The sequence below is a fragment of the Oryzias melastigma genome, linkage group LG12 (genome assembly GCF_002922805.2).
Source record: "Oryzias melastigma strain HK-1 linkage group LG12, ASM292280v2, whole genome shotgun sequence".
In the NCBI taxonomy this organism is placed as follows: Eukaryota; Metazoa; Chordata; class Actinopteri; order Beloniformes; family Adrianichthyidae; genus Oryzias; species Oryzias melastigma.
The window spans coordinates 2,392,195-2,411,447 of record NC_050523.1 but is presented as its reverse complement, the minus strand read 5'-3'; the positions used below and the strand labels follow the sequence as shown (position 1 = coordinate 2,411,447).

The following is a 19,253-nucleotide window of genomic DNA, read 5'->3' as shown; positions in this document are numbered from 1 at the left end:
TTTAGCTGGCTATCAGCTTCAGCGTTTTCACCTATTAGCTTCAGCAATTTAAGCTTTGAGCTTCAGTAATTTCGGCTATCAACTTCAGCATCTTCAGCAGCCAAATTCAGTTTACAGCACTCACACTAGCATTATCACAGGTAATGCTATATATCTAATTTTTAGTTATTTTAAAGTTAATGGTGGTTAAGATGTGGGCTTTACATCCAGTTTGCACATGATCCGATTAGTGGACTATTAAAATAATCGTTTGTGACACCAGAGTGTTGTGATGAGCTAGAAACGCTCATTCTGTTTAGCATTTGTGCGGTGGAAAACGCCATAGAGCATTCTGGTGAGGAATCTGCACGATCCTGAACATATCCAAGAATGGACCAAGCAGATAAGGTAGCTGTAGAAAATGGAGTAAACTATTTCCTGCTGGAAAAAGCAAGCGACGAATTAGAGGAACTGGTTGGAACATGGATTATTGAGCAAAGACAGAAAGGTGAACGTGTCTGCAGAAAAATGATTCACATGAAAGCAACAAGGATTTTTGACACGGAAGTTGATGATGCTTCACGGAGAACAGAAACGTTCACAGCTAGCGGAGTTGTCTAGATTTTTTTTACCGAATTTCACCACAAAATGAATCCATTAGCCATCACCATTCTGTCTGTGATGGAAGAAACGTCCCGAGCTACTTAAGGCAGACACACGGTATGCACATCCAAATTTGAAAAAACGTAATGTTTATTTCTGGGTGAAACACAGATACGATGTCGAGGCCGGCTCTAGGATGATGTCATGAAATGGGCAGGACCCTTGAGGAGTAAAAGACGGACCCTCAGAGATTGAGGTATGAAAAGAGTTCATAAAAATAACTCATATTTTATAAATAACATGCTATTTAGTGTGCTAAAGGTAATATATGATAATATATATGGAGATAGTTCAAAGACCTGCAGCACTCTCACCGGTTAACTCCCCATACGTACGACTCCATGTAACTAAAGCAAAAAGTCTGTTTCTTCCAAACAAGCTCTGTCAGTGTTTTAACAGTTTTGACATTTCCTTATGGATTTTTTCAGCAGTTATGATGACTCATCCTCCACTTGTGGGTGTACATTTCTGGATAGGAGAGACCAGGAAGAGGAGGGCAGCTTGTATGTACATCTAACTGGGGTTTTAGCAACAATTTCACAGAACTTCAACTGCTAAAATACAACATTACTGTGAGGAAATCTGTTAAAAAAAGTGAAAAAAGCTTTTATTCATAAAAATGTAAAATTTGACAAAATGTTAATAAATATTCAGAAGACGTCTGCTCTTAAATGATCAGTATGTGGAGTTTTTAGGACCATGAAAGAACATGTGAGTCATAGGTTAAAGATGAAAGAAAGTTAAGATCATCAATGATAATGCAGCATTATTCCAGCTAAGCAACCGTCTTCTCTTATGCTGCAAAAACAGGCCCCTTAAAATTAGTCAAAATATTTTCCACATTTTTTTAAAATAAGGTAAGAAAAAAAATAATCTTTTCCAATAATTTTATTTTTATTTTAAGAAACCAATTCTTGTCACCAAGACTTTCGCTAAAAGTAAGATCATTTTGCAATTTCAAAAGCTTTCTTTTAAGACAATATATATATGTATATTATTGAATAAAATATTTTAAGATTTAGATTTTGCTGCCTGTAATTTTCACACAATCAAGGACACTTTTAAGGCTTTTTCTTCAATCATTTAAAAGCATCTCACATTTTTCAGCCAATCATTTTAGCTTCACGCCCTGTTTTTGTGAAAATGTTAAAGACACTTAAAGGGGCAGTCAAATCCTCTCGTGGTAAAATTTTTTTGGTCGTATTTTAAACAGACACTGCATGTTAGTGTGTGTGTAATCTGCTGTAATCTGATATTTAAATGCATCAGAATGCATTTAATGGAGTCCTGTGATCCCCCCCCACTCCCGCCCCACATCTGTTTATTAACCACAACACATGTGCCAGCACGGCAGAGGCATCACACGAATCTGCAACAAGTGAAAACCCAAACCGATTTCACTCCTGGTTTCATCAAAATTAGGATTTCCCTCCAGATTCTACAAAAACTCGTCCAAAATGAAGTTTCTGAAACACACAGTTTATCCTCCACAGAGCTGCAGTGATGCTACAATGACACATTTGTAAAACGTTCACACTGATCCTCACAACCCCCCCCTCCAGACCCGCCAAAGCTCGGATCGGCTTCGCTTTAGGCGGACATGTGAGACAAATGTTTACCTCGCAGCTTCCCAGCTGATCCGCTGAGCTCAGGCCCATCGCAGATCCCGGTTCAGGAAAGAGTGCCAGCCTCGCAGCGCATCGCGGCGCTCCACCCTCAGCTCTCCTGCCCCCTCCCCAGCCCTCCGCCGGCGCTCCAAAGGAGGGTTTGCTCCTGACTTTCAAAGGGAAGTATGAATTCTGCCTCCCGTCCTCCTTCATCTGCCTCCCTAAGTCCTCTGCTCTCCTCCTCCTGCCTGTCTCCTCCTCCTCCAGACCGATGAGGCTTTGTTACCATGGAGACGCACGAGGCTCAGGCCCGGTTGGTGGGGTTTGTTGTGATGCAGCGCGGCCGGCGGCGCAGCCCACCAGATTGATTGCCTTTTTAGTGAGCGTTGTTGTGTAACACTGAGCCAGAATCAGCGCATATGCTGGAATTTAATTTGAGAGAATTAACGCGCCCCCACCCTCCCAAAAATGTTAATCCCAGTGGAGGAGCAGATTGCTCCAGGACTCCAGGATGGGATTGCTTCATTTTTACAGAAAAATTACACTTATTTGACTTTTAAAACGATAAAACAAAGCTATGTTTGGAGTTTTGTTAGGAAAAAATGACAAAATAAATAATTAACTATTTTGTTTGTCAAAATGATTTTTTACCAAGGTAAAGAGATTAAAATGCATTAAATAGATTCTTATTAAAGTATTTCATGTTTCAGTCATGACATATATATATATATATATATGTATATATATATATATATATATATATATATATATAATTTTTACACTAAAACAAGTTGACGGTTTAAAAAAACAAAAGAGAAAACTAATACATTCTAATGAATAAACATCGTGCTGTGTGGTTTTTGAGAGGTTTATTGTGCACTTTAGGAAATGCTTTGAATTTATTTTTCCATTGAAATGCAAACATTTAAAAATGAAAACTCTACGTTGAAAATGTAAAAACACTTTATTTGGCTAATTTGATGTGATTATAATCTACGGAGAGAAAAAAGACTCTCTCCAATTTGTGATACAAATTCCTGATTTGTTACTCATACAATACATTTTGTGCATGAGTACAAAATTTAAGACACAATTGACATGCACAAAACTTGAAATTACAACTTCCTGAAACTAACTATACATGCAAATCTTCAAAGATTACACACAAATCAAGAATGATGCACGCACAAATCCGGGTGTTCTCTCCATATTAATCTTTTGTCTTATTTTTGTGTAAAAACCGAGAAGTACATGGTGATTTATTTACAGTATTTTAAGTTTCTACAATCCTGTTTTTTATTCATTTTTGAGCTGGAGCTTCAATTTATGCAAAATAATCAAAAAAATACTTGAAATCAAGTGAACAGTGGGCTCAGAATCTATTTTATCAATTTTTTTGAATGAAACTATTAAAATAAACACACTTTTCCATTATATTCTAAGTTTTTTGAAAGGGTCTGTAGAAAAAAAATATATACATATATATATAGATATATATATATATATATATGTATATATTTTTTTTTAATAGTTGTCAGCCAATCATCATCCACACCCTGAAGAACAGACGATCAAACATCCTCTGATACATGCATCAATGCACATGTGTCTTTAACTAAACAGATTTGGGGTTTTTCTTCCTCCTGAACTTCAGGAAGGTTCGAGCGTTCAGCGCAGATTCCAAACCGTTGATATAACTGCTAATATACCTTATTTTTTCAAAACTGGCTCGAGATCAGTCACTCAAAAAAAACCTTATACCGAACGCAAACAAAACATTTCTGTTGTTTGTACATTGTGCGTTGACATGTTGTCATGTTGGTATCTTACATTTTCCTCAAAATTTATCAATTTATTAAAAAAATAAATGATTCCCTTTAAAATCTGCTTTAATGCATGTATGTATTTAAGTACACAAATATTTTAAAATGACTTTTTTATTCTATATTATGTATATATGTAAATGTTTTGTAAAAAAATTTCTTGAATGCTAAAAAAGTGTGGTCAGCCCTTAGAGATCATTCAATAATGAGTGTTGTAAATGAACATAAAGTTGAGAATTCTCGTTGTGAACATTCATCAAGAACTCTAATGAATGGAAATTTTTCTGTATAATTTATTAAATTAATAGAAAAAGGATAATTACAAAGTGTAGAATGTTTCAAACTGTTTAACATAAACAAAATATAAGCTATTCTGCTAAAATGGGAAGTTATTTCAAACTTTATGCATTTTTGCTGCAGCCAAACACAGTAAAAATGTTCACCATCTGTTCCTCCAGTTATGATCCAAAGCGATAAATCCCCTCTTGGAGATTCAGAGAACTTCTCCATCCAGAAGCTGATAAATTGATCCCATTTCATTTTTCATAGCAGAGTGCTGGTGGGGGGGCGTTGATGAAGAGCTGCAGTAAAAACCTTTTTTAACAAATGAAAGCGTGGCCTGAATGGGCATTAAACAGCTGACGTGTTCTCACAAATCCTCGCCGCCGAAGTCGACAGCGGAGTCACGCAGATCTGCAGAGCTGATGATAAGGAGCAAAATTCCAATTTGAACTTTCAAAATGTTTTGTTTGTTTGAGACAAACTAAGAGAGGAATTTTTGTTCATTTTATTAGGATTTATATTATTAAAGATTCTGTATTTGGGGGACTTCCATATTCAGGTTTGTTGAGTTTGTGCTCCTGAGTAAGACCCACCGAACAAACCTACTCTTCAGCTTCTTTATAATCATAAATCTGTTTGATTTGATGTTCAGGTAGAACACATGTGTCAAAGTCATGGCCCGGGGGCCGGATCTGGCCCTCCAGATCATTTTATTTTATTAATGACCCGATGTTATCTTGCGCTCATTTCTAACTTGTATAATTTTGACAAAATATATTTTTATGGAGAGTAAAATATTAAAGTTATTTAGGGTTTAAGTTTATTTATTCTGGAATAATATTCCTGCCTTTTTATTATTCATAATTATGTTAAATACTTACTGTTTTAAAGTTTTAAAAATTGGTATTCTGCTAGCTTTTTGGACTATAAAATTTTTAGTATATTGTGGAGTTTGGCTAATATTTCAGATACATGCTAGCTGTTTTGGGTAATTTAGGCTTTTTTCAATTTTTAGGCTACTTTGAAGTTAAGTTAATTTTTCTGCTGCACGTTAGCTGTTTTGGTTAACATAAGGTTACCCTTTTTTACGCAAAAAATTACAACAATTATTGCTCTTTTTTGTTTGGTTCTTTCTTACAGAAAAACTTAGAATCAAAATGACCTTTCTGTATTTTAATTCACAAAAGAAATTGAATTAAAATTTCTTTTTTATTTTAATTCACAAAAAATAAGAAGATTAGCCTTTTTTCAAATATATATATTTTAGAATTCAGATTACCCTATTTTTGTAAAATACAAAAAAACATAAACCAAAAATTGCTATTTTTTCTTGATACAGAGGTACATTCGAACAAAGATTACCTTTTTTTACGCAAACAATAGAACAAAGATTGCTCTTTTTCTCTACCCTTTTTCTAACAGGAAAAACTTAGAATGAAGATTATTTTAATACACAAATAAATTAGAATAAAGATTATTGTTTTTTGTTTTGTTTTTTTTTCCTTTATACAGAAAAAATTGGAACAACGATTGCAGGTTTTTTTTTCACTGAATGCAATAAATACACTTCCATAAATAAACAAGCATCAATGAAGGAAAACCTTTAAGTTGGCTACATATTTTAACGTTTTCCACATAAACATACTGGTATCCAGTGACAGTAACGTACGGTTCAGATTTAACCGAGAGTTGTGTGTCTTCAGTGTATTGTAGTGCTGCGGTTTTACCCTCAGAGATTCAGATCCATTCTTTGTGTATTCTTCATATGAATGGGACTGAAAGCTGAAGCACACATGACTGCATGTCTGCAGTTTATACATGTGTCTTTAATTACATCCAGCCAACACACATCTCTGGGTGAGGGGATAAAAATATCCCACCTGCAGCCCAGCGAGCTCTGCAGCAGCAGCTGCTTCATCTTAAAGGAAACACTGCAGCCTGCATGAAAAAGGCCTTCAGACATGTTCACAACATAACACAAACGCCGTGTCTTCTGCTTCGCGTCAGCGAGAAGGACGAGCTTCCAGGTTTGTGCGGCGGCAGACTTTCCTTTGTAGCTGCAACATTGTCGGCATGACAGGACTTGTTGATGGGAGCTCCGCCCTGAACGCTCTCCATCAGATCAGCACAGGCGCAGTCAGCCTCATAACAAGGACATCTGCTGCCATCGCGCCCGTTCATTTGTGATCTTGTCAAACGCACCTGTCCTCACCAGCAGACTCTGCTGATGCTCATCCTGCCGGTGTCAGACACAAACATGACTGCAGGTCTGCTGACAAGGACGTGACTCCAGGAAGATTTGAGAAATATTGTAGGTGAAATTCCTCTTTTTTTGGTCATTTTGAAGCGTTAACATAAAAAACACAAACAGAAAGTGCTGTTGTCGGAGATTTTCATTGGACACATTAAGCCTTAGTCACATGCACCACAGCAGTGTAAAATGAATCACTTTTAGCACCTTCTACAAATTTAAACTCCTTCTGCGCATTTCGATCCATCACTTCCTAACTCCTCCTCGGAGGACGCCAGGGCAGAGGCAGGTAGCCACCATTAATCGTGTATGACAAATGTCAAAATGTGAATACATTAGAATGATCATCCTTATTTGCTTTATTTTCCCTTTAATTGTGGTGTTTTCCCATAGATGGTGAACTAAAATACATTAGCTTCTGTTTGGGTGCAGAAAGTTATTTAGCATTTCTGAGGTATTGGAAGAATTGTCCTTTCTTTTACATTTATGTGTGTTTTCCGAGTCGGACAGTCTTTTTTCCCGATCGTTCCAACACGGAGCATTTCTCCAAGTTTACGGTTTTTCCTGAAGAATATCAAATCATTGGTGCACTAAAATGAGAACTAAAGTCACAGTTTTGAAATAAACCCCTCTACATATTCTATATTAGTTTAATTCAAATTAAAACATGCTTTCATCCAGATTTAATGTTATTTGTTTCTCTTATGGGGTAGATTAGCAAAACAGCCCACATATCTGGTCCCAGTCCGGCATCTTGTGGCAAATTTTAAGCCTCGTTTCCACTGAGCAGTATGGTACGAGCCTGAGCCTGCTTTCAGTGGAAGGGGCGTGGCTTTCCAACAAGCTCACTGCTGATTAGTGTGGAAGGGGCGTGGCTTTCCAACAAGCTCACTGCTGATTAGCGAGAGTGATCGCCATAGAGATGGTGACTCAGACCAACTTACCGCTCACTAACGTCGGCTGGTTCCAACATGGCGACGTCCGTATCGAGGAAAATAGTGACTGAATTGACTTAATTTGGTTGGAACCATTGACTGTTTATAAAAACTGGACATAACAAGTGAGGAAATGCATTATCACCAGCTCCCACGAAATCAGGCCAGAGCCTTCGCCGTCACTTCCTGGTACGTCTACCGCCATATTGCAACTGATTGCCGCCCATCGACGGCAATTAGTCCGATTCATGTTTTTAGAGGTGTCGCCAATCATGAGTGAGCTTGTTCCGGCTTATTTAAAGGCCACACCCCTCCCACTGAAAGTGGCTTGGGGGAATCTGTCAATTACACGTTGAAAGGGGGGCCAGCCACATGCTTTTACTGAGGAATCTGATTGGTTAGTTTATAACTTGAATAACTGCCAATGAAGAAAAAAAATATATTTAAAAAAATTAGGATTAGAAAGAACGTTCTAAGAAGAATGAATCAGAGCAAGAATGATTATTCTGAATAACTGACTGAGACATCACTGTCTCAATTTCTCAATGGAAGTCTATGGGACTTAAGCCTTCTTGCGACCTGCAGGTACTTCCTGTGGAGGGGAGGAGTTCAGAAGTCCATTGATACACATGTCAATGGCTGGAACTGGAGGTCAGGCATTTTCTATGGGTGACGTCACAGATGCTTTGTCCATCTCTTTATACTGTTATTGATAGAGCCTGAGTGCCTTTTAATGTGACTCGTGGCAACAATACCCTGCATATTTTTTGTTTGCTAGTCTTCTTTTGTTTTGATTTCTTGAAAGAAACCAATTCCAGTTACAATAAAATCATAATAAATCTAACATTTCTTCAAGTTGGTAGTCAAAGTGCTAAACTTGTTAAAGTATTTTTAAATTCCTTTCTGCAATTCAATAAAACTTAACAGTTAGGAATCTTAAAAAAACATAGTTTACAAAAATCCCACCATGGCAATTTTTTACTATTTTCACATATTAGATACTAGCATCCTTGCACTAACCTTGAAATCAACTGTTTTCAGCTACACTTCCCTGTATGAGTTCCAGATGGAACAGAATTGACTTGTATATGATTCCACATGCTGCTATGATATCATTTACCGTTTGTGTGCTTGCTCAGCCGTGAAAATAAACGAGCAGTTCTGTGTAAAGGTTTACGGAGCTCCAGATGTTCCCACTGACCTGCAGGTTGACTCCAGCACTGTTTTCCACCTCTCCATCTGTGAGCTGGAAACAGCTGAGATGATGCCTGAACGAATCACACATGCAGGAGCTCAAAGAGAGTTTGACAGCTCTGCAGAAAATGTGTGGAAAAGCAGCAAACCGGGAAGCAGAAATTTTTCAAAAATCATTTCATCATCTTAATCACAGCATGGAAGCGAGCTGGACCTTCTGGAAGACTTCATTGTTGGATTCTCATCTGACACGGAAAGAGGCAGCAAATGAGTGAGCCTTGACGTGAGGGCTGGGGGAATCAGAGAGGTTACAGGCTATTTTAAGCTCAGTAAGGTGGGGGTGAGGGTGATGCGGGGCGGGGGCACGCAGGGAGCAGAGTGACGACGGAGGGCAGATTGTGACGTCGCTCCGACTGCTGTGAATGCATCACCTCCTGGGCAGCACGGATCAAGGCTTGCGCCGGCTCACGAGCTGAAAAAGTCTCTTCAGGGGCATGAATATTAATCATCCTCACAGAGATCTACCGTCTGGAGACATTTGACGTCTACATAGACACATCTTTTCTAAATAATACATAAAAACACGTCTTTTTTGTTACGTTTGAAGAAAGAGAGAAATAAACGATTTCAAAAGTATAAAAAATTGACTAAAAATAAGATATTTTGAGGTGTTTTAGTGGAAAATCCAGGTAGACGTTGAATCTGTTTGACCGTGCTTTGACGACTGACTACAGGAATTAAGTTAAACAGTTTACTGATCTAAAGAAATCTTTTCAGCAGTTTAACAGTATAACAACACGGAGCCAAAACAATTCTTAATTTTTGTTTTTCCAGCTCCGTTTCAGCAACAAAAAACTGAATCTATTTATGTAACAACTTCATAATTCTTTTCAATTTTAGGATATACAATTTGAAACTACTTTTTTTAGTGTTGTAAACTTCAATGTCTTAACGCACGTGATTAATCAGAAAGAATGAATGCGTTATTATTCATTAATGCAAATTAATCACAAACTACATGTTTTAGCATTTATGTATTGTTTTTATCAATAGACCAACATGAGCTAACATTATTAAAGATTTGTTTTGAAGCATTTCCAAAAATTTCGGAATCCAAACCGTGACCCCAAAACCATGACACCATCCAAACTGTGAGTTTTGTGATCCGTTACACCCCTACCTCTGGCTCTTCCCTATCGCTCCATTGTAGGGGCATTTGAAGCTGTAGTGGTGTCCGAAAGTGTTTTTTTCTTTTTTTGAAGGAGGAGCCATAGCGACTTAAGACTGGCTATCCCTCCAAGGGATAGAGGGGTAAAAATTGAACTTTTATTAATACTTTCATCTTCTGTAGGATTAAATGTACATATTTGACTGTTACACATATTGTGTAGCACATAGACCACAATGCAAGAGCGTCCCGAACAAAGGCATGTGACTAAGGCTGTAGCAGGCAGTCAAGAGGTAGAGTGGTCAATCTCTGATTGGTGCAGTTTGGGTCTCTGCTCTGCCCACCCGTTTGTTGAAGTGTCCTTGGACAAGACACTAAACCCCACACTCCTACTGCTGGTTACAGGTTGGTGCCAGTCTTTGGAAGCAGAGCCGAGCATCAGTGTGTTCATGTGTGTGTGGGTGAATGGGACGGTGACTGTAAAGCACCTTGAACCTCCTAAGAAGGTACTGAAGCGCTATGCAAGTATGCACTATTTTCTGTTTTTGGCACTTTCTAGGAGAGCCACAGAGCAGAATCTTCAGAAGGACAGAAACATTGTTACAGACCCACATTTTTGTGCCTAACGTCTTCACAAAGATGGATGCAGCAGTTTATTTTCACTTCTAACAGTCAGCCAACCCACTTTCCATCTTCTAGGCAAGAACCTGCCTAGCCTCTGGCTTTTTCTCTGAGAGATACCGTCTTTTGCATAAGGAAAGCAAAGCTTTCATCCCTAAACAACAACAAATAGGATAAATATAAAAGCGACACAAAGAGGACAGACAGAGCACCTGCCACCTGAAGGATTTAATGGAGTGCTCTGCATAGCAGAAAGACCGGTGAGAGCGGAGTGTAATCTGAAGCTTTGTTAAGGCCTTTCTACAGACACGGCGCACGCTCTCATCTGTGTCACACAAAGCCGCCGGTCTGTTTTTAGAGTGCTGTGTTTATGATTCAATCCAGAACACAAAATTTTATTAAGCAAAACGTTTTAACACCTGACAATGTGTGACTGGATTGTTTCTGAGCTCTTCACCAAAGAAATGCGGTCATCAAACACGGGAAAAACTCAACCGCACCAGGGGCCAAAACTCCGAAACACACCTTAGATCGCGGGCTGAACGGGATAAACATTTATCGAACACTATAAAACTAAATTTTTAAAACTTTGAAACCGTAACTTTTTTACATGTTTATGAACTAGATATATAGCATTACAGGTGATAACGCAAGTGTGAATGCTATAAGATGAATTTGGCCGCTAAAGATGCTAGCGCTGATAGCTGAAATTAATAGCTAAAAACACTGAAGCTGATAGCTGAAAACGATGAAGCTGACTGCCAGCTAAAATATTAGCTGAATGCCAAGTTGGTCTAAAAAACAAAAAAAAAAAACAAAAAAAAAAAATTAGGTCTAGGTTACACAAAACAGCTAGCATGTAGCTGGAATAATAATAATAATTAAATTCCGAAATAGACTAAAAAATCTTTGTATATGCCACAATAGTCCAAAATGATAGCAGAATGCCAATTTTTAAAACTTTAAGGCAGGAATATTATTCCAGAATAAATCAACTTAAACCTTAAATAACTCAATATTTTACTCTCCATAAAAATATATATTGTCAAAATTATACAAGTTAAAATAAGCACAAGATAACATTGGGGCATTAACAAAAATAAAATAAAATGATCTGGAGGGCAGAATATATATTTTTTTCTACCAAATATAATTACTTGGCCCCCGGGCCTTGACTTTGACACATGGATCTTAAGTGGTTCACCAGGCTCAATACACAGTATCTGTGATCCTTTCACTCTGTGTTCCATCATGTACCACCAAACGTCAAAAAACCCAAAGATGGGAAGAAGAAGCACATTTTGTTCAGGTTTAAAGCTGATGACTTCCAGTGATGGTTTTCCAAACAGGTGTTAAACTCCTTATTTTCCACCCATCCCTGCCCTTCCAGGTTCTCACAGGTGAACCAAACTGATCCAGGTAAACTGCAGCAGGAAAGGCATGAATATTTTAAGACATTTAAGACACCAACAAGTAAAGGCTGGAGTTTGACACCTCTGATCTAGAGAATCCACCCTGGATCTGTTACCTCATTCATTGATCCACTGCTGCATCATAACTTGTGCACATCTATCCTTATTTGTCAACAAAAAAGAGCCAAACCTCGAAGGAAATGCTGTTATGAGGGGCTGCAGAGTATAAAGTCTAAAAAACCCAAACTGCTGACGATGGAGTTTTCTTGTTTTTGTTTTTTTAAAGTCTTTCTTTCCTCCTGAAGGTCCACATCCTCCTATTCCTGATGCACCATCTTTCTGGCTAAAGTCCAGATGCTCAATTAAAGATGAAATAAAAGCATTTAATGAAGAAGGAGGCAGACGAGACAAGATCAAAAGCACAAAGTGGCATAGAGAGCGTGAACAAAGAAGACAATAAATGCACAATACTCAGCACACAATCACAATATCAAAGATAAAGAGCAGACGGATCACCACTCTGCATTCATTACACTAATATAAACCTGTCATTAGTGTGACAGATAGCAAATCTAGTTCTGGTTCAATGTCGCTTTTAGTCTAAAATACATCCACAAACAACAGACTGATGATAGATCATCAGGAGAATCATCAGAGAGAAAGGAGGAGAGATCAGATGGAGGACGCTGTTAAGAAGTGATGTTCCAGCCAGCAGGAAGACACCACTTTTAATTACTTGGGGAGAAGTGAAGGAGCAGAGATAAAGGAGAAAACTTCTCTCCTCTAACCACCTCCATTAGCATTTGGCCAAACTCCAAACCTCTGAGTTCAGCTGGTTCACAGCAGCAGCCAAGCCGGATTCCCACAGATATTACCACTGATTTAGGCAACAGGTCTGTCCTTTGACATCTATTCTTCCCTCTTCACAGTAAGTTTTTTTTTTCTGTCATTTAAATAGAAAATAAAATGATTTGCTTCAGTTACGTTAATGAATAGGAAGAGTCGTGATACTCGGAATCCCCTCACTTGTCTAAAGAATTAGACTTTAATAATCACTTATGGGGTTTTTGTTCAGGGGCTGAACGACCATGCTAGCTGTTTTGAATAATCTTTTTTTTTTGTTATATATATTTTTTTAGGCTAATTTGGCATTTAGCTAATATTTTAGCTGGCTTTCAGCTTCAGCATTTTCGGCTATTAGCTTTAGTATTTTCAGCTATCAATTTAAGCATCTTCAGCTACCAAATTCAGCTTCCAGCATCACACTAGCATTATCACAGGTAATCCTATATATCTAGTTCATAAATATGTTAAAAAGTGATGGTTTTAAAGCTTTAAAAATGTAGTTTCAGAGTGTTCAATAAATGTTTGTTTTGGATTTTGGTCCCTTGTGGGATTAAATTTGACACCCCTGGCCTAAAATAATGTCCTAAGTTTTAAAATCCTGAAGTTTTAGAAAGGATTGTCATGAACATTCAAATATTAGTGGAAAATAACAGTAACTTCTACAAAACATTTGGATAATAAATGTATTTACACTATTATTATGATTTCTCACAGTAAACAGAATAAACCAAATCTAACATTTTTTGAAGAAAACAACAAAGACTTAGTCCATCTGTTTTGGTCACACTCGACACCACTCATCCAAACAGCGGCGGTGCTGAAGGGATCAAGTCCTTCGGTTCCCGCTCTTCTGAATCTGTGAGCAGCTGAATATTTGATGACGGCCAAACGCCACGTCTGAACAAAGCAACGGCCTGTTAATTAGACAGAGTGCTCACAGCAGCTTTCCGTCCAGAGGGGCGACCTGACCACACCCCCAGCGTGTCACATGACCCTTGTTTCCATTCTCGATTATAACAGAGCGACTGGCAATGCCATGCAGATATGGATCTGTGGTGGAAATGTTCCTAACCAGATACCAGCTTTCTGTGAATCCCAGCAGAAAAAACAGCTAAATTATTGAACATCATTAGTGGACAGAAAGACAGAAAGACTACACGAAGTGAAACTATTACCAAAACATATCGCCAGCTTAAAAAAAAATAAAATACATAATTTTTTTGCATTTCCTCACAAAAATGAATTGATAGCGAAATTTAATACAGTAATGCCTTGGAAAAAAACAAAGAATTTACCTTTAATTTTGTATATTAACGTTAATAGAAGAGGTGTCAAATTATCACATTAATCGATATTTATTAGTTACAGAAAATGTAGTGCCTATTTTAATACGTTAATTTCATAGCTGTTCTCAAATCAAAAAGCAGAGTCCAACTGTTTACCCATATAAACCATTGATTTGAACTCAACAGAAAACAGGTCTCACTCCACTCTCAGTGGATGTCTTGGGTTGTGTCCGAATTTCCCCCTTAACTACTAAAAACCTATATAGTGTGGGACTATATAGTCCCCTGGATTTTAAAGGTAATTTGGACACGATGCTCACTACTTTTCTTATGTTTTTCTAAACATTGGATATGACATCCCCAATTTCACAAAGTGAAAATCGAATAAATAACATTTCCTGATGTTTATTCATGACTCCACTGATGGTGAAAATGTGGACGGCTTATTCAAATATTACATTTAATCACATTTTTTTTGTTCGAAATTGTTCGGCCGCAAGGCATTGTGGTCTATATTCGCTAATCTAGTGAGCATTGATGCACGCTAGTTTTTTGCAAAGACTTCTGGGAAATTTCAAGTGCACTCGATTTTGGAATTAGTAGATTCGGACAGCACTAGAAAATGGCAAACACACTGTATAATGCACTATATAGGGGGGGATTCAGACACAACCTTGGTGCCTGCAAACGTCGCAGCAGTGACATCATCAATGAGCGACTTTGTAGTTAGTAACAGAATAAACACAGAACAACACCACAAATAACTATTACGTAACGGATAAAGTCCAGCGAGGTGTTTGTATCATAAATGAATGGTGTATGCAGAGGGCTAATTGAATCAGACAACAAACTGTGAAATGAGTCATGTCAACATATTGTGTTATAGTATTAATAAGAAGTTTGTGGTAAACGTTTCTTGAATTGCTCAGAAAAGTTTACCTACTTTTTTATGCAATAAATTAGAGCACTCTGGACCTGATGTTTTGTTCTTGTTTTTTTCTTAATAGACTGAGATTAAAAAAAAATCCCACTGGGTGGTGTAAAGCTAAAGGTTGGAAGTCTGTTATATTAATAAATAATAAAAAAAAAAGACTTCATAAAGTCACTTTTTAATTGTATTTTTATATTTTTACTGCGCCACAATGTCATGAAGTTACATGAAAATACCTCAAAATGAGGCTTTTCACAGCTATTATTAGGGTAGATTAAAAATAGATTCATTTTAACAAGTTGTCATTAATTAACCGCACAAAATAATTAATTGCATGACAGCAAAACTCTTCTACTTCACATTATAGTAAATTTATGCAACGCTTTACAATACGTCAAGTGTTGCACAGCAGTTCTAAAAAGGCCGTTTTTCTCAGCTTCAGAATTTGATGGAATTGTGTAAAAAGTTGAAGAGTTATGGAGGTCAAAAGAGCGTGTTACTTAGGTGTCACCATTGACTGTATAAGAGAACTGGACAAAGCAGGTGTGAAATCACCCAAAGAAATTGCCTTACAAATTCAATTCAGTCGCCATGTTGGAGCCAGACAACAGTGATTGGTCTGAGTCAACGTTTCTATGGAAACTACTGTCACCAACCGGGAGCTAGCTTGTTCAAAGTTCACACTGCATCGTCTGAAAGTGGATTCATGAGAATCTATCAATCCAATGTTGGAGCGGGGGGCCAGTGGGTACCACATGCAAATATTGAGGCTTCTGATTGGTCAGTTTACAACTTGAATAATTTTCAATGAAGAAAAAATAGCAACAAAAAAAAAACAATTTGATGAAGAACATGTTTATATAAATGTATCAGATCAAGAATGGTTATTCTGACAAATACAATGTTTATTTCTCTATAGAATATGGAATTTTGGCTTCTTGGAGGCAGCAGGTACTTCCTGTTTGGAAACACCAGGGGGAAGGGTCACTCTCTCCAGTCTTCTTTTACAGTCAGTGGGTGTCACCAGAAATATCTCTGGTGTTAAAGGGTTAATCTGTACTTTGAATGGTTTCAGACATATCATTGACTGCTTCTCTTCCACTATTTATGATTATAGAATCTTTCTTACCTAACACAAACAAACACAGCCTGACCCTTAATAACAATGTAAACATAAGCAAACCCAAGAGCTCATAAATAACCATCATCCAATTACAAAGCACCCTAAAAACTAATAAAAATGTTACCCATCAAACACGTGTTACTGTTGAATCCACATTTCCCCGGCAGAGACGGTTTATTTGTGGATGCATGGAAAGGAGGAGGAGGAAGTGGCAGATATTTTCCACCTCGACAGACTGAGGGGGCGGGGGGGTAGGCGGGGGGGTCTGATGACAGCAAAGGCAGACAGACAGGTCTTAAAAAAAACTCCGATCACACTCCAGCCAGCGAAGCCGTGATCACTGAGCTGGAATCCCTGTGTTTACGCTGCTAAAAATAGATTTCACACACTGAGATGACGTGGACGCTCGTGACAAGACCCCCCCCCCAACTCACACAATCTTCCCAACCGGGAGTCACGCTGTTGTTGGTATGCAACCCTCATCGCAGCACGCCACCTCTCCGCCGATAAATGCAGGGAAACAGATGGAGGGAGAGCGAAGGGAGTTGGGGGTAAAGAGGAAAGTAGGGCGGGGGTGCAGCAATCAATACTATGACTCATACTTTCTGCAGAGGATACTTCCTACCAGCAGACATTAACATAAAAGTGTCATTTTGGTTTGGATACTCAGATCCTCTTCTATAAAAATAAAAATGCTAAAATTGTTCAGAGTGAAAAAAACGGAACCAGAACACGACGTCAACCGTCTGATGGGTGATACTGCGACACAGAGTATCTGACAAATATCAGTCTTCAGTTAAGTCAATTGACTGTACATAGAGAACTGGACTGAGCAGGTGAGACATCACCCATAGAAAATGACTTACTTCCACTTCCAACCAAATGAAGTCATTCATTTTTCCAAGATATGTCCATCAGCATGTTGGAACCAGATGTCTTCAGTAAACTGTGATTGGTCAGTTTTAGTTTACGTTTTTGTATTAACAGTTCCCTCCAATCAGTAGTGAGCGTATTAGAAAGGCCACACCCCTTCTATCGAATCTGGAGAATCTGTCAATCAAATGCTTCGAACGTTCGACGTAAGGCCACCTGAATGGAGCCAAATCAGGGCCATAAATATTTGAAACCCAAATGAAACATTTTGAGAATTATATTGGTGTTCAGCCTCTTCAGCTATCGGCACTAGCATCTTCAACAGCCAACTTCAGCTTACAGCATTCACACTAGCATTATCACAGGTAATGCTATATATCTAGTTCATAATTATGTTAAAAAGTTACAGTTTTAAAGATTTAAAAATGTAGTTTAACAGTGTCCAATAAATGTTTATCCTGTTCTGCCCACGACGCGACCTAAGGTGTGTTTTGGATTTTGGCCCCTTGTGCGACTGAGTTTGACACCCCTGACCTAAATGGAACCATCGTGGAAAGCCACAAATGTGCGTATGCATCTCACAAAAATCACACACCATTGCGTATAGACTACATCTCAAAACTGAATTCACGGAAAGACATGTCAGCCAAAATTCCTCAACAAACATCTGCACACAACTAACAAACACATTATGAATCATGTATATCACACAGGTATCCTAAAAGACCAAAATGTCATATGTGGACAAAATGTATGTAGTGGATGTGTACAACAATATGTGAAGGGAGGACCAGTACCAGTTTAAGAATGTTAGGGTTATGAGATCAACTGAAAGGTTGAGAAAGTCAGTAAAACATCGTGAGCTGTGAACAGAATCAGCTGTTTTGATGACAGCTTGCTGAGGCAGTGATCTGTCAGAGTTTACCATAAACCCAAAGTACATTAAAATTCTGGAAACCAAAACTCTCTTCAGGAACGTTTTCCAGGAGCTTTTGACAGTGGAGCAGTTTTAATGATGAAGTAGCTAAACGCAGTTTGCTTGGGGAGGGAGGGGGTGTGAACTTTTAAAGTGTTCACAAAAATTGCGATGAGTCATCCTCCACTTTGTATCCGTCCACAGCAGAAGGAACGTGGTGCCTAATCTGGGATTTCGCTGACTAATCAATCACACGAGGTCAACTCCTGATCTCACAGGAAGCATTTTTATGCAGAATTGTGCAGTCCAGCTCTCATAGCAAAGATTAGAGGTCAACACACTGTTAGGATCCGGCTGATATAGAGCTAACTTTATGCCAGCCTTAAATATAAATATGGATATAACTTTTTTGACTTTACACACTGCAGTATTTTTCTGAATTTGTGTTTTTTTATATATATTCGGAACCTATTATACAGCTATAACAGCCAAAACTACTATTATAATAGTTAAACGATACAAACGGAGGAAAATGGAAAATAAAAACCAACCTAAAAAGTGCATGACAGCTCAAAGGAAAGCAAAGTACTAATGAGAGATACAAAAAATGCTAAATTTACCACCAGAAGCTTTTCTGCAGCAATAACATTCTAAGCTAAAATGGGATAAAAAGTTCAAAAAGTAAAATTATTAACAGCTCAAATGATCGAAAATGCTAAATTAACTACTAAATGACTTAAAAAATGTGTATCTAAATAGATGCTAAACAATGCAGAAAAATGTTAGAAATTTAAGACTCCAAAAATAGTAAATTAGACTTAAAAAATAATTAAAACGCTGCGTCAGATGAACAAATCACTGTCCACACAAAAAGTATTTTCTTTTTATGTTGTTTTTTTAGAAAAAAATGCATGAAACATACATGAGTTCTGAAAGAAGTATGGCAGGACAGGAACCTGCAGCGCTGCACCATCAAGCCATACAACTAAAAGAGGCGTTTTTGGTTATTTTGTGCAAGAAAAAGTTGATTCGGATAAAATATATTTGCTTAATTTATTGATAATTATGGCTAAATATTATATACATTAATTTAAATATGTAAAAAACAAAAATGCAGAGTTTTATGTTTTTTTCTCCAAGGAAATTGTTTTGTATATTAAAAATATTGAATCCTGTACCAATACAACTGTAGGACAGTCAAAGCCTGAACTTGTTTGGCATCTTACATTTTTTCATTATTTATTTTTATGCTTCCTTTAATTTCTCTTTCTTTTGTTACCCCCTGACAAGTTCAAAGTCATTATTCTGTAATTCTGAGTATTGGCTCATTACTTGGAATGTCT

General features: G+C 37.6%; 1 protein-coding gene across 4 annotated transcripts in view; it reads right to left on the bottom strand.

The window, feature by feature from the left end:
- The window catches only part of LOC112136162 (membrane-associated phosphatidylinositol transfer protein 2), a 71,410-nt gene that overhangs the window by 47,922 nt on the left and 4,235 nt on the right, over nucleotides 1–19,253 (bottom strand). Inside the window, exon 1 of one of the 4 annotated variants that reach the window (XM_024257759.2) lies at nucleotides 8,742–8,985. The exons of 2 other annotated variants lie outside the window; for them this stretch is intronic. The gene's annotated coding sequence lies outside the window, so the exon portion shown is untranslated. Of the gene's footprint in view, nucleotides 1–2,261; nucleotides 2,485–8,741; nucleotides 8,986–19,253 lie in introns of those variants that run through there. One more of the 4 variants, XM_024257758.2, reaches the window with a different exon arrangement.